Source organism: Haliotis rubra, unplaced genomic scaffold, assembly GCF_003918875.1.
Source record: "Haliotis rubra isolate DU_JTF1 unplaced genomic scaffold, ASM391887v1 Scf466, whole genome shotgun sequence".
In the NCBI taxonomy this organism is placed as follows: Eukaryota; Metazoa; Mollusca; class Gastropoda; order Lepetellida; family Haliotidae; genus Haliotis; species Haliotis rubra.
The window spans coordinates 234,543-249,195 of NW_025767153.1; positions in this window are offsets into that span (position 1 = coordinate 234,543).

The following is a 14,653-nucleotide window of genomic DNA, read 5'->3' on the forward strand; positions in this document are numbered from 1 at the left end:
TATGTATTGTCACAAACCTTACTGTCGTAGTTGTGGAAGAATATATATGTAACAATGTAAAACATTGTGAAGAGCGCGCCGAAAAGCTTGCGTAAGGCCTGTCTCTTCTTTTTATGAATATGCACGTTTTTTTAACAAACGAGAAAAGTCCGGTCACGTGATATGCAAATTAGCCTGTGGCAGTGATGTTATGCTAAGTCATCACTGCGCCGGAGTGTGGGTAGCATCTGGAACTGCTCATTTGTGACGTCATTCGGACTTTACGTCACAATATGATTTTAATGACGTCATCACAGCTGACAACGTAACAATGTTTGTATGTATTAATACGCAGCGAATTTCCGGGAATCGAATACCATTTGATCACGTTTTTCAACCAATCAGATTAAAAAACACAAAAGACTTTTGGTTTACAATGGATGACGTTTGCTCTAACTCTGGCAAAAAATGTCAAAAATTCACGAAGCAGGTGCAATAAACACATTGATCATTGCCACTGCTGTCCATCAAACTCGTTCCAAGTTCTGTCATCCAGAAAACAATCTATCTAGGTCATTTCATCCACAGGCAATATATCCTCAGCAAATTCAAATTAACAGTCCAGTATAAAGTGAAATATTTAGATGTATCCCAAACAAATCAGTATTCAAAACACACCTATAATCAAATGGACAATTGCAATTGAGTTTGATAAAGAAAATCTGATACTACTGACCACCAATGATAACAACAAAACTAATAACCGTAGAATCCTCGTCAAATTCGAATTAATGGTTCAGTATAAAGTGGACAAAATAGATCTATCCCATACAAATCAGCATTCCAAACTCACCTACAATCATAGACACTTTGCTCCATTTCCGATCGGAATCAGCATTCTTCAATGCTGACGTACACGAAACAGCCGTTTGCTCAACAAAATTACCGCGGTCATCACACAGCCAAACTACCACTCTCAGTCCGAAAAAGCCTCCTTGTTCTGCCTCCTGGCGGCTTTAAAGGAAATAATTTACTTCTCTTTTCTACTCATCTTGATATCAACGAAACTAAAAATGTCTATCGAATGCTACCTCCATTCAGGACGCTCCAACCCGTTAAGATCCGGGGTAGAATTGGTATTCAGTAACCTTTAATTGTCGTAAGAGGCGACTAACGGGATCCGGTGGTCTGGCTCGCTCACTTGGTTGACACGTGTCATCGCATCCCAGTTGCACAGATCGATGCTCATGCTGTTGATCACTGGATTGTCTGGTCCAAAATCGATTATTTACAGACCGCCACCATATAGCTGGAATGAAAACAAAAATCACTCACTTGGCACGCTGCAACTGCAGACTTTGTGGTCGATAATTGTATGCATTGTTCACATTTTGCTTGACATTCCTATCGTTTATTTTATTTGTTTTATATTCTATTGTTTTCTCAGGATTTTTCATTTGTATATTTTTCGTGGTAAGCGTAGATTGAGAATAGTACCGTCGATAAATTGGGTTCTATACTTTAGGTCCCGGAAAACAGTACTACAGTCTGTGTATATTGGTGATGAACCTGTAGATATTGTTGATGTGTACAGATATCGCCCACCTGGAATTCAAACACTTAGTTCATTTATTTCATTCAAGGGCAGCAAAGACTACTCTTTTTTACGCACACTTCGTTCTTTCAATATCAGTGCTATCACTTTATCCTTACTTTACGACTGCTTTATTCACTTCCTGTTTTCATGCATGGTATGCATGTCTGTTTACAGTAAACTAAAACCAGTTAAGCAAAATTGTGCTTTCAGCTAGCACAATATGCAATGTATAATTTGATGATCTAAGTGTATTATGTGAGGAAAGAATTACACAGAAAGCACAGAGAATGGCCTCTGACAGCTCTCATTACCACAACAATGTGTACAATCGTCTCCTGTCTTAAGGATGTTTTAAGCAACCCTTTGCATGACTAACAGATCCCTGATGTCTTTATCGCTTGTAGTATAAAGTTATGAGATGAAAGGTCTAACATATAAAGTGCTAAATGGTTTCATTCTTTTTAGAAATTATAAGGTAATAATTGTCCTCTGCTTGTCGCCAGCATGTATCTTATCTTTCTGAATTTATTTCTAATTCACTAATGCCACAACAATTATTCCAAACATCTAAAAGTGCATTAAGATCGGCTTCACGTTCCGCTAGCAGAGCAATACCGTCTGCGTAATTATGCTAAGCTACTATATTGAAAGTGTCTATATTTACACCGAGGTCAAGGCTATTGAGCTTATGTAACAAATCATTAATGACAATATTAAATAACAGTGGAGACATGAGGCATCCTTGTTTCAGCCCATGGTTCACTGCAAACCAGGAGGTTCTGAATCCATTCACTCGCACACAACACTGTGCGTCTCTGTATAGCGACTGCAGAGCAATTAACATTTTACCTCCTACTCCACTTGTCGAGATTCTGATCTATAAAATGGTTCTGTTCATAGTCATATGCCTTTCTGAAATCAATAAAAGCAACAAGGTTTCCATGTTTCCAAAATCGATGAAAGAGTTTGTACATGGTCTGTACTCTATTTTAGTTTGCTGAACCCATTCTGAGAGTCATGGGGCACATTGTTGGTTTCAGTCCATACCTGGAGTCTCCAGTTCAGAACATTACATTACAGCTTATATATCGAGGTTGTTAGAGTGATGCCTTGATATGCAAGTGGTCTTTTGGGTCCATATTGGAACACTTCGGTACTGGCGTTATGATCCCTTTGGACCATATATTAGGTACCTGTCTTCTCATTAATCTCTCCCTTGTTAATTCTACAGTGTGTCAACATTAATCTTTATTGTGTAAACACCATTCCCAGTTTGTAAATGACCTTATCCATTGTGTCAACATCATATACATGATCAGTCGGAACAATTACTGTACAAACGTTACTTTACTTATTTACATAAATGCTTTACTCAGATTACTATACATTACATTTGCTTGATCACGTTGTTAGCATCTCCACTGAGAGAGTGAGTGGGTAAATGAGTGAGTTAAACTTTTAAGTCACATCAGCAGTTTTTCAGCCATATCGTGACTATATCAGGTTATAATACTATATTTATAATACTGTCAAAGAAGGACAGTAATTTTATACAACTAGTTTATCACAGATATATTTTTAAAACTAGTAATTAGATTTAAAACATTTTAAATATACAATACGATACGATATAAAAACAGGCTATAGATCGCCAACAACTGAAGGTAGATCACCATACTACGGACCATGGGGACTTACAGTCCCTAGGTGGATTTATCTCCATCGAACATCGAAAGTGTTTATCCATAGAACTATCTGCCCTGTCCATCACACCAACGTCTAAATGACGCTCAAAGATGTTATACATCATTTGGGCAACAATACTCTAACGTGTGTTCACCTGCAACATATATATATTTAGCACGTGAAAGTTCAGCAAGTTGCAACCATTGCATGATCACAATTGTTACTTCATCAAGGATTAACCTTTTTAAAAGGCGTTTTGGAGCAATTGGGTCTGTTGAAAACAACAAACAACAAAAACATGACTGTATTTTTTATAAACAGTTCTAAATATACTCAGCAGCCAAATAAACGTCAGTACGAATTCAAAATTAGATAGGCACTGTAATCAAATCAGTGCAGAAATGGACATAATAAGCTTCAGTATCTAGTGTGACCACCGCGAGCGGCAATAACTCCAGCACAGCGTCTATGCATGGAGGACACCAATCGATTGATGAAGGCCATTGGCACGTGGAACCACGCTCTGAGAAAGGCCTGGCGTAATAAATCGGATGTGTTCGTCCTTGGTATGACATTATTCAGTCTCCTCTGAATTTCATCCCAAAGATGTTCAGTTGGGTTTAAATCAGGACTAAAGGCTGGCCACTGCATAATGTTGACACCGTTCTGCTGTAGGAAGTCCCGTGTACCTCTGGCAGTATGGGCCCGGGCGTTATCATGCTGGAAAATGTTGTTCCGGTGACGTGCGAAATGGGGTATGACGTGGGGTCTGAGTGCTTGGTCGATGTAGCGCACCGCTGTGATGCCGCCTCCTCTCCCTGGACCAAGGTTCTGGAACACCACAGGACCCACTCTCCGGAACAGGCTTATTCCACCCCATACCATGTTGCTTGCACCTCCCCGTGAGTCTCTTTCCACAACACATTGGTCTGAGTAACGCTGGCCACGTCGTCGCCATATTCTGGTTCTGCCATCTGCAGTTGATACGCAGAACTACCGACTCTCATCTGTGAACAGAACAGTTCTCCATTGCCTGTATCGCCAGTTTTGGTGTTGTAGGGCACACTGTAGACGTTCACGCCGATGGCAAGGGATGAGGATAGGTCCAAGGTAAGGTCTACGGCAATGGAGGTTCCCGCTGTTAAGACATCGGCGTAGTGTATCAGTACTGATTGGCCTTCCGTGTGTTCCCACTGTCTGGTGTGCTGTTTCGGATGCCTGCCTGAAGGGATTCTGTACATGCTGTCGCACAACATGGCGGTCTTGTCGTCTTGTGGTCAACCTTGGTCTGCCAGTACGGGGGCGATCATTTGTGGTGTTGGTGGCCTGTAGATGATCCGAACGTTGTCCTGGAAGTGATTGGCAACGGCTTGTGCAGTGTGGCCAGCTTCAAGTCTTCCTAGCGTCTGGTTCCTCTGAGCTGTCGTGAGTCGCGGCATCCTGTTGACGTTGTAATGTGAATGTTTCAACAAGGTTTGGGGGTGCATTTTATAAGGCTGGTCCTTATAAACAGCACGTGCAGCATGAGTTGCATGAAAAACATGGATAACACCGTACCATCTCCGAGATCAGGTTGCGTTTATGAGACCATTTCTTGGGTTCCATTCTGAGTTTGGGAAGGAATGTCTTTGCTCAAGTCAAGTTGGAGATGTTAACAAAATATACAATCAAGACATTAAATGAGTTTACAGTTATCCGTTTCTGCGGAGGAAAATTCCAAACTGACGTTTCTTTTGCTGCTTAGTATAGAATGGTAGTACAAAATCAAAGGCGGTATAACATAATGACTGTAATTACAAGAATATTAATTGGACAGTGTTGGCAATATTCATCCAGGGTGAAAAATGACTTTCATTTCTTTATTAATTAACATTATTAAAATATTATATAACAAATATTGTCACTGAAATTTAAACTTTCCTTTTGATTTGGTTTACATATATTGTATTTAATGAAGGTAAAAGGGTTTGGACTTGGATAGAAGTTCTGCAACTACAGGCGTAGTTTCCCAGCTCTTTCATGATGGAATGGAGACAAAACGGTCTTTGTTTTCACAGTAGAGGGTTACCTGTAGTTTAGCTGACGTTCATTTCAACTTTTAACACTAGAATCCAAGAATATTAGGGGTTAGTCACCATTTTTGTACCATTCAGTTCCGATAGTTACGCGAACAAGTAGATTTGTGAGGATGCAAGTAGAAACAGCAGTATCCCGGTGTCAGGGGTTTTCGACGATGTAAGACAAAAACGTATTTTTTATCTGTAATATCATTTAAAGTTTGTATTTTACTAACCTTGAGTGACAAAGGATATATTCATCTATTTCCCTACAAAAATAGCGTTGATGAAATCGTATCGGCGAAACTGTTGCCGCTCGTAACATCCGGGTATTTTGTATGGGTTTTCGACGATGAGCAATACTTTTTGCTCCGCACTGCGAGGGAGTGTTGTGACCACGTGGCTTCCTATTTATATATTGCCTGTCACCAGCAGACGACTGATCTAACTGAATTTTCGCTTGCTATTTTTTGTTATAGAGGGAACTGATTTTGCATCGTCATGGTATTAACGATCTCGGGTAAATAATATTGATGTTTGTTTGCTTTTTTTATAACTTTACTTCCCGATTTCCATTGTCAATAAAACTTCTCACGACAGCGACTTGGCACCCGCCCTACCAGTGAAACTGTTTGTGCACTCCGATCGCACACGTACTCCCCCGATATAGCGCGTGCAATGCAATCGTCGAAATCACTAGAACGTCGAATTCAGCTCGTGTTGGGATACCGTATTAATTAGCCTGAAACGTTACAAAACAATATTTGGCCATTACTCATCAATCTATATGTCGAATATGAAGGGAAAATATTGTATGACACTGAAAGTGATCACTACCCTCTTTAATAATTCGAAGATAATATGGGTACATACTGACCATTGGTCTGGGAACAATGGAATACTATAATCCCATCATTTTAAAACAATCTTATTGGTCAGAATATAGTAAAACCCATATTTGCGTGACGAGGCGTATTTTTCCAGTTTGGGGTTTGGGATGAAGGTGCAGGTTTGATCATGTCAATGTTAGAGTTTTGTTATCCGTGGAAGTGCCAGCATATAGGTTAAGATGGCTACCCTGAAGCTTGACTTTGATCTTGTCCTGAATACAGTTCTCCCTACCAATTCCACGGAGGTTGTGAAAGTGCGAAGTGTTAATCTCAACATCTAAAACTGTTTGAATTCCTAGGAACTTGTTTGTTATCAACCGCCATATTTTATAGCATCGATTTCTGATATTTAATCAAAGAGTAGGTTTGTGAGTACTTGAGGTGTAACAACATTATTTTGTGTCAGTAAATATGTACTAATGCGAAGTGTTTAACGTCTGAACTTTCAGTCTTAGATTAGTGCGATGTCATTAACTCCGTTTGGGAGGTTCCAGTATAAACTTAAACTTTCAAAACGATATGTGGACATTGGTTATCAAACAACTGAAAAAAATCAAACGCAAGTAGTTGCTATCGTGTAAATATAATTAACCTACTTAACAATTCGATGTTTATCTTTATGCCGTGTATAGCAGACAATAAGCTTATGAAACTGTACGTGGATAATGGAAAAATCTAATTCAGAACAGTCTAATTGGTCAGAATTTGGTAAAAGACATATTTGGACAAATGGATTAATGATCTCGAATTTGTGATGAATTTTATTTCAAATAAGCATCCGAGAATGATGCATACCTGATTTGAAGTTCAAAGATGCATAAACAGAGGCACCGTTAACTAGCTGCTATTTGTCTTAATGAGCTCTATCGAACTTTAGCGGAGACAGTTTTATCTATTCCAGTTAAAGGGTTTCAGGTGAAGGTGCACGTAATGTCATGTTAAAGAGTAGGCTAGTTTTTCATCCGAGGAATTGACGGCACAAGTTTGAGATGGCTACACTATTGGAGTTTGATCTTGTCCTGTATACAACTCTCCCTACCAATTACACAGCGGTTATGAAAGTGGAAAATGTACTTGACTGTGCACATGAATGTATGCGGCAGTCCACTTGTGAGGCCATGGCGTTCAGCATCCTTACCCTGGTGTGTGTTTTATACCAGGAAAGCATCCAAGAAGATACCTTGGCTCCTGCCAACATGGAGATGTTGGCATACAATCTACAGAGGGCAGGAAGTTGCAATGGATCTGTGGGATCAATACCAGGACCTGGTGAGCTTATATTTTCCTTCCTGAGGAAATATTTTCGCGTTGTTTGCACATTGCATTTACGTTAACTTACTTTCTATGATGCTCTCTGGAATTGTGAGGACAAATTATTGGCTGAATTAAATATTACGAATGCTCAATAAACATAAATTATAGTTTATTTATCTAGTCACTTAAAGCGAAGCCCGAAAAGGATTAACTTTAGCAATATCGTCCATTCTACTGCATCTCATTTGGTACATGACAGCAGGAGGTTCGTCTTACAGTTGCACCATCTTGCAAAAAGTGCTGTCCAGTACCTTTAAATAACTTGTCATATATGCAACAACAAAGATAATAGAATAGAGCATTTCAATCATAAATGGGGCCTTCTCTTCCCAGTACTTTGATGACTTTAAAATGTATCCATATTAACCTGATATCGTCTTTCTCTTTTATTGACTAATATATGTTTATTGATATGATAAAGACATAGTGCCTGTACATCATCTATCTGTACGTACCACAGTTTTGTACATCTTGGGAACCAATAAAAAAACAGATAAAAAACAACTTGTCACCAGAAGCAGGTTCGTTCCTCACGTTTGATGTCGAGTAAATGTTACATGACAAGATACAAGATAATTTGTCTTCCAACGAGTGTTTCTATTTATTTATGTCAGTGCTTTTTAACTACTATGCAGTTTGTAGAAGACAATGTTATATTCTTTTCTTATATTTAATGTTGGGCAAGAGGACGGTCCTTACTCTTCTGTGCTAATTTTGTACGTTGTAGTGGGACATGCGTGCCGAACAAGCTTTCCAGAATACATTGTGTCTTCACTGGTTATACTCGATCATTGCAGAGAATTATATATGTATTAGAGCACTCATACTGACGCACAATCAGTGTTGATATTCTGACGACACATTCCACTTCAGGCGGAACATTTTGTGAATTGTTTATTTCAAACTTGTGGTGATATCATGTGTTTGCGAAAAGGACGAGGCATGTGATATCGAATATCTAAAGACAGGAGATGTTCCACCTACAAAAATGATCCCTCAGCATAATTCCGTTAATTTCTTCACCTAGCATATCCAGCTTGTCCGCTTGGCAGTGGCTTTAGCTATGAACTAGCTATCAACGTCTGTTATAAGTGGGTCACCTATGGCAACGAAGCAGGCAAGGCTACGTGCGTCCAGGAAGGAGGTTCTGATCTTCTGAAGATTGACACTCAGGAAAAGCTGGACTTCTTCAAGCTTGTATCAATATTCCGATACGGTAATAAGTATTACATTTGTCAGATGTTAATTTGTATCAGGTCCATTCGACTGTGATATATTTGATAAAATCATTTGTTGTGAACATGTGGAATCTGGACTATTCTTCTGCTCAGTAAAGTGTCTCTTTGATATAAATTGCATGGTTACATTAGAGTGAATGTAAACGATTATAAATTTGTAAGTTATTCTGATCACATACGATTCACCTTGCATTAACCGTGATTAGCGTCACATGATCGAGTAGAACTTTCTGTCAGATCAAACTGCCATATTTGAAAATATGTAAAGTGTGAAATCTGTGGTTCATAAGCAGGCAGATTCAGATTGATACGTAGTTATTCATACTGCCTGAATTTATCTGAATTGATTTCTCTGTCAGAAACATTCTGTAAAATCATGTAATCATCCGATGGTTCGATGTGTGTATGACCAGAAATTATTGAGAATTGTAGGAATATGTTTAATTGGAGTTCTAGTATAAACAACCTTGACCAGCTATCAAGTACTTGGTTTCATTCAAGAGAGACAACTCCGTTAATCCTTTTTCATTAGTTTGTGAAGAGTTATCTCCCTGTGTTTACTTGCTAGCAGACGACATTGTCAGTGATCCTCAGTATGGATGATTTAGAGAAGAGGAAGTTGATTTTAGAGTATTATAACAAGGACATCAGATCAGCTAAAGTGATTTCAAGTAGATCAGGCATCCCTTTGTCCACTGTTTATCGTGTTTTGAAAAATATTGCAAATGGATATGGCATTGAGCACCAGGGAGGCACCGGTAGGCCCAGAAAATTGACTGTCGGTGACAGGAGGCGGCTTGGTATTCTTGTTTCTAAAATCAAACGAAGGAGTTTGGAAAACTTAAGGCTGGATATGATTGATAGAGGAACTGTGGCTGTCTGTAAGGAGACAATTAGAACTGAGCTGCATGCAATGGGTTGGCAGAAAAGTCGAGGAATTCCATCACCGATCATGAAATCTGAACAAAAGGAGCGAAGGTTGAACTGGTGCTTACAGCATAGAAATGTTAACTGGGACAATGTGATTTTCTCAGATAAAGTTATGTGTGGCTGTTTCCTAATACACTGAAATGGTGGACCAAACAAACTGAAAAATCTTTGTATCAGCGCCCAAAGTACAGTCCGAAATTTAACGTGTGGGGTGGCATATTTGTGTTAGGGGCAACGCCCCTCTGTGTATTTAAAGTGAATAGGAACAGTGAGCGGTACACAAATATTCTCGAGGGACATTTACTTCCATCTGCTCACGTGTTCTATGGAAAGTTTTGGATTTTCCAGCAAAATAACGACCCAAAACATCGTTCAAAGCATTCACAGGCCTGGTTTCGGACCCAAAATCTGACATTATTAGATTGGCCAAGCTATAGCCCTGACCTAAATCCAATAGAAAATGTTTGGGGACTTAGGAAGGAAAGTGACAAATATTGCTGAAATGAAAAAGAGGTGGTCCGATATTGGGACAGCATGGACCACGACTTTCTAACTTCTTTGATCAGTAGTATGCCCCGCCGCATTGAAGCCTGCATTGCTGCCCATGGTGACTTGACAAAATACTAACTTCTCACCTGTCTTTGAATCCGGAGTTATGTTCTCCTAATATTCACATTTAATACGTGAGTAATGAGTGAAAAAAATGAAAAAAATACAATCTTTAAATTCTCAATAATTTCTGGTTGTACTGTATGTATGTCAATGCAATATGTCTCTTAATTTAAAAATCATAATTCATTACATGAATTGATAAAACTATAGTTAATACCTAATGTTGTCTTTTTTTATCTGGGCACATACCATTATTATCAAGCGTACAGCTTAATTAAGCCTTATGCAACGAACCATAAAATGTGTTGTTTTAAGCGGTCTGTCTTTTGGGAGGTCTGTCTTATGGGAAGATACCCATCCAAGCAGAGTTTTGAACTGATACCTTAACCAGTACACATGTATAGTGATTGGTGAATGTGTATTTCTGATTTGCTAAGTTTCAATTTCTGTGTACGATTTTCACCTAACGATCACAACTTAATCTATGTTGTAACGTTACAGCATATATCCAAGGTGATCGGATCCCCAGTACAGGAGAATGGGTATACTGGGAAGAAGGGACTACAAGGCCCATGCCGTTCATTGATTGGGCACCTGGTCAGCCAAATGGGGCTACGGTAGGACAGGACTGCATGGCCATGGACGCAGCGGGTCAGCATGATATTCCATGCTACTGGTCAGGATTCGCTTCGCTTTCACTCTGCGAATATGATATGGAGTAACCATTTTCATACACGCTGCTAGGATTTGTTGAAAGGGTACTGTCTCGTCCATTGTCTGTTTCGCTATTTCTACAATACATAAATTGGTACTATTTTGTAAGAGAATCGCTTATGTGCATGGGATCAAGATGTTGATGAAGTAGTTATTCTGATTAAAACAACGTGTGGCACAACATCTGAAAGAACTGTTAGACTAACATATGCCTACCATTCACCTGGTGACGGAGCAAGTATACACGCCGAAATGTCGTGTTATTCACAATAAAGACTGACTGACTGACTGAGTTTGGTTTTACGCCGCTTTTAGCAATATTCCAGCAACAAGACGACGGGGAACTACAGAAATGGGCTTCACACATTGTACCCATGTGGGGATTCGAACCCGGGTCATCGGCGTGACGAGCCAACGGTTCAACCACTAGGCTACCTCACCGCCCCTCACAATAAAGAAGTTGACATCCATAAATCTTTCTTTTCTTATGCATTCCACTTCTAAATGCCCTTCAAAGAATTAACATATGGCTTGTTTTAAAAAGTACCTGTTTTAATCAATGATGCTGGCGTGCTGACTGTTAGAAATTATTGCAACTATTGTATTGAAGCATGATATATCGTCCCGTATACCACCAGCTATTACTTGTCACCTTTCTTGTAAGAATTAATTGTAGTTTTTAGTGAATGATTTCATGTACCTCAGTCATATTGGCAGTATTTCATACATATCATGAATATCGTAGTTAAGAAAATAGTTTGTTGGCTGTTTTATTTCTAGTTTCATTGAGCTACATAACGACGCAAATGTGGGCATACGGACAATATTTTTTCAACGTTTTTTGTTAATTGTAATTTAAAGTCACATCAAAGGTAATCTTAGACATGCAAGCTCTTATCCACGAGATACTTATCAATACACATGATTGAAACAAACTGAAGCCGAGATCCTGTATTGAGGTGGCCGATACCTTCTTGAAAATGCAATGCGAGCCCTACCTTACAAAGACATAAGTTGCAAAGGTTTGGATGTGAAAGATTTGAAAGTTCAGAATCATTAGTTCTCTTCTCTAAGGTCAGTAATTATGGCTAAAGAATCGATAAGTTGGTTTCTAACATTACTTCAGACTTTTGAAAGTCAGCATTTAAAGCTTTATTTTTAGAGATTCTTTCTAGAAGCCGACCACACATCTTAATACAAAAACGATTAATTAGGTCCAATTAGGTTTGCCCTTTAGGCATTAGATTTGCCATTATACTAGTACACTACATTCTACGCTTTGAGGGCCTCTTCAGAGGCTGTACAGGATTTCGCACTTGTTTTCGTTTATAAAACCTAGATATTTAGATATTGTTATGAGAATGCTTGTTATTTGTAGTTATATACCTTCCTGTTTAACTGATGCGTGAGTTGTTGAGATGGCACACGACGAAAAGTTTGCTATAAATACGTTCCCTCACTGCCGGCATCCACATATAACGTAATCATCTGTTCCAAGGTGGGTCAGTAGAAAACAAATTGTCGTAAATTGATTCACTACTGAACAAGGACTTGTTGTCATTTTATTCATGATATTTATTGTTTTGTTACATGTTTAGGACAAACAATTGCTTCTGAAATGTAGAGTAAAAACATTGTAGCTGACATGGGTGTATACATCTGAATAAAAGTTGCTATCATCATTAATTCTGTTTGAAGAGTTATTAAGTAAATATCGATAACAGGAGTATCACAAAAACATGAAACAAATAGTTTTTTTATAACTACAGATTGAATGTACCTTGCTGTAATTTACTTCGCATAATGCATCATCAACACTGAGCCTCATGTATTGTATGGAGAACATGTTTACTAAAGTGAGTGAGTGAGTGAGTGAGTTTAGTTTAACGCCGCACTCAGCAATATTCCAGCTATATTGCGGTTGTCTGTAAATAATCCAGTCCGGACCAGACAATCCAGTGATCAACAGCATGAGCATCGATGTGCGCAAGTGAGATACGATGGCATGTGTCAACCAAGCCAGCGAGCCTCACCACCCGATCCCGTTAGTCGCCTCTTACGACAAGCATTTAGTCGCCTCTTACGACAAGCATGGGTTACTGAAGATTAATTCTAAAGCCGTTCAGTTTTCCAAAATGGTTTTACAAAACCACATGACGGCCATATGCAAATATGATGTGATTCTCTTTCATGAATTGAGGAGTTACAAGTATGAACCCAGTTATTCCAAGGAACTGCTTCTTTCGTCATGCCTATTTATGCAGCCATGTCGAGAATCAGATCTGACCAGTTTGATCAAATTCAGATGTCATCAGTGGTTGGAACAATGTTGTTACAACATTCTCACACCGGTTACCTCATTTCTCTTTTCAGGATATCCTCATACACAACAGTTGTTGACTCTCGTCTGTTAAATACAGTGTTGTTTTATCTTTTATTTTTGACTCATAAATAACAATATGCTTCTGTTTACAACCGAGTCTGAGTGGCAATGATAAATCTTTTCCTCGACTTGCAAGTGCTCTTGCGCTTTGAGCATATGTTTGTTTGCTTTTAATGGAATCTAGCGCTATACAAAACTACATTATTATTATTTTTATTATTATTACTCTATTACTGTTGTGATTGGGAACTGTTTATGTTTCTTCGTCTTTGTCACATAAATCCCTCACTTTCCATCACCCTACTATAAGTAGCAATGTCCCAACCATATGGCAGCGGTCTGTAAATAATCGAGTCTGACTAGGGATCAACACCATGAGCATCGACTACGCAATTGGGATACGATGACAAGTGTCAACCACGTCAGCGAGCCTAACCACCCGATCCCGTCGCCTTCAGCATGGGAAGCTTGTATCTTGACCATGCCAAGTTTTAATTGCATAGTTGAGTTGAGTGTTACGTCACATCGGCATTATTCCAGCCATATAGCGACGAGACCAAGTCTGAATCCATACACATTTTATGTTCAAAGTCCAAATGAGTTTCTTGGGAAAAATATGTATTCATTACATTATCATTTACAAACAGAATATGCCACAGCACCAAATTCAAAAACAAGCAACCCGTCATTTACTTTAAGAACTGGTGCAGGTTTGGCACGATCAAATGAACTTCATGAGTGTGCGAGTCTTGGTTGATGTTGCTTTGAAAATATGTTTTAGATGAAGACAAGTTGATATAATTTGTGAGTTAACCCAATGTCATGAAGACCACAGAGGTGTACCAGTCTGTCACAACTCTCAGACATGCTGCTGAAAAACACTGCTTATAATCAGATTCAAATCACTGATCACAGGATAATGATTTACATTAAGAACCCAACTGTGCACCTGAGTAGTGCTTTAAAAGACGTACCAAAAATCAAACACAATGTCACTGATAATTCTAAACTTCTAACACATTGATGCCAACCTCTGCACACAGCTAGCAGGTATCCTTTACAGTTATTCATCTGAATATTTCGCTCCGAATAAAAATAAACCATTGTTATTTAAAAAGGGACATAAGCTCTGTGGTCGAGTGGATAGAGTGTCAGTAATTAGTTGGAGGTTCGATTCCTAGCTCATTAAAATATGGCGATTGTTGTTACCTTGCCTGACGCCTGATGCGCGCGCACACATTCGCACACACAAA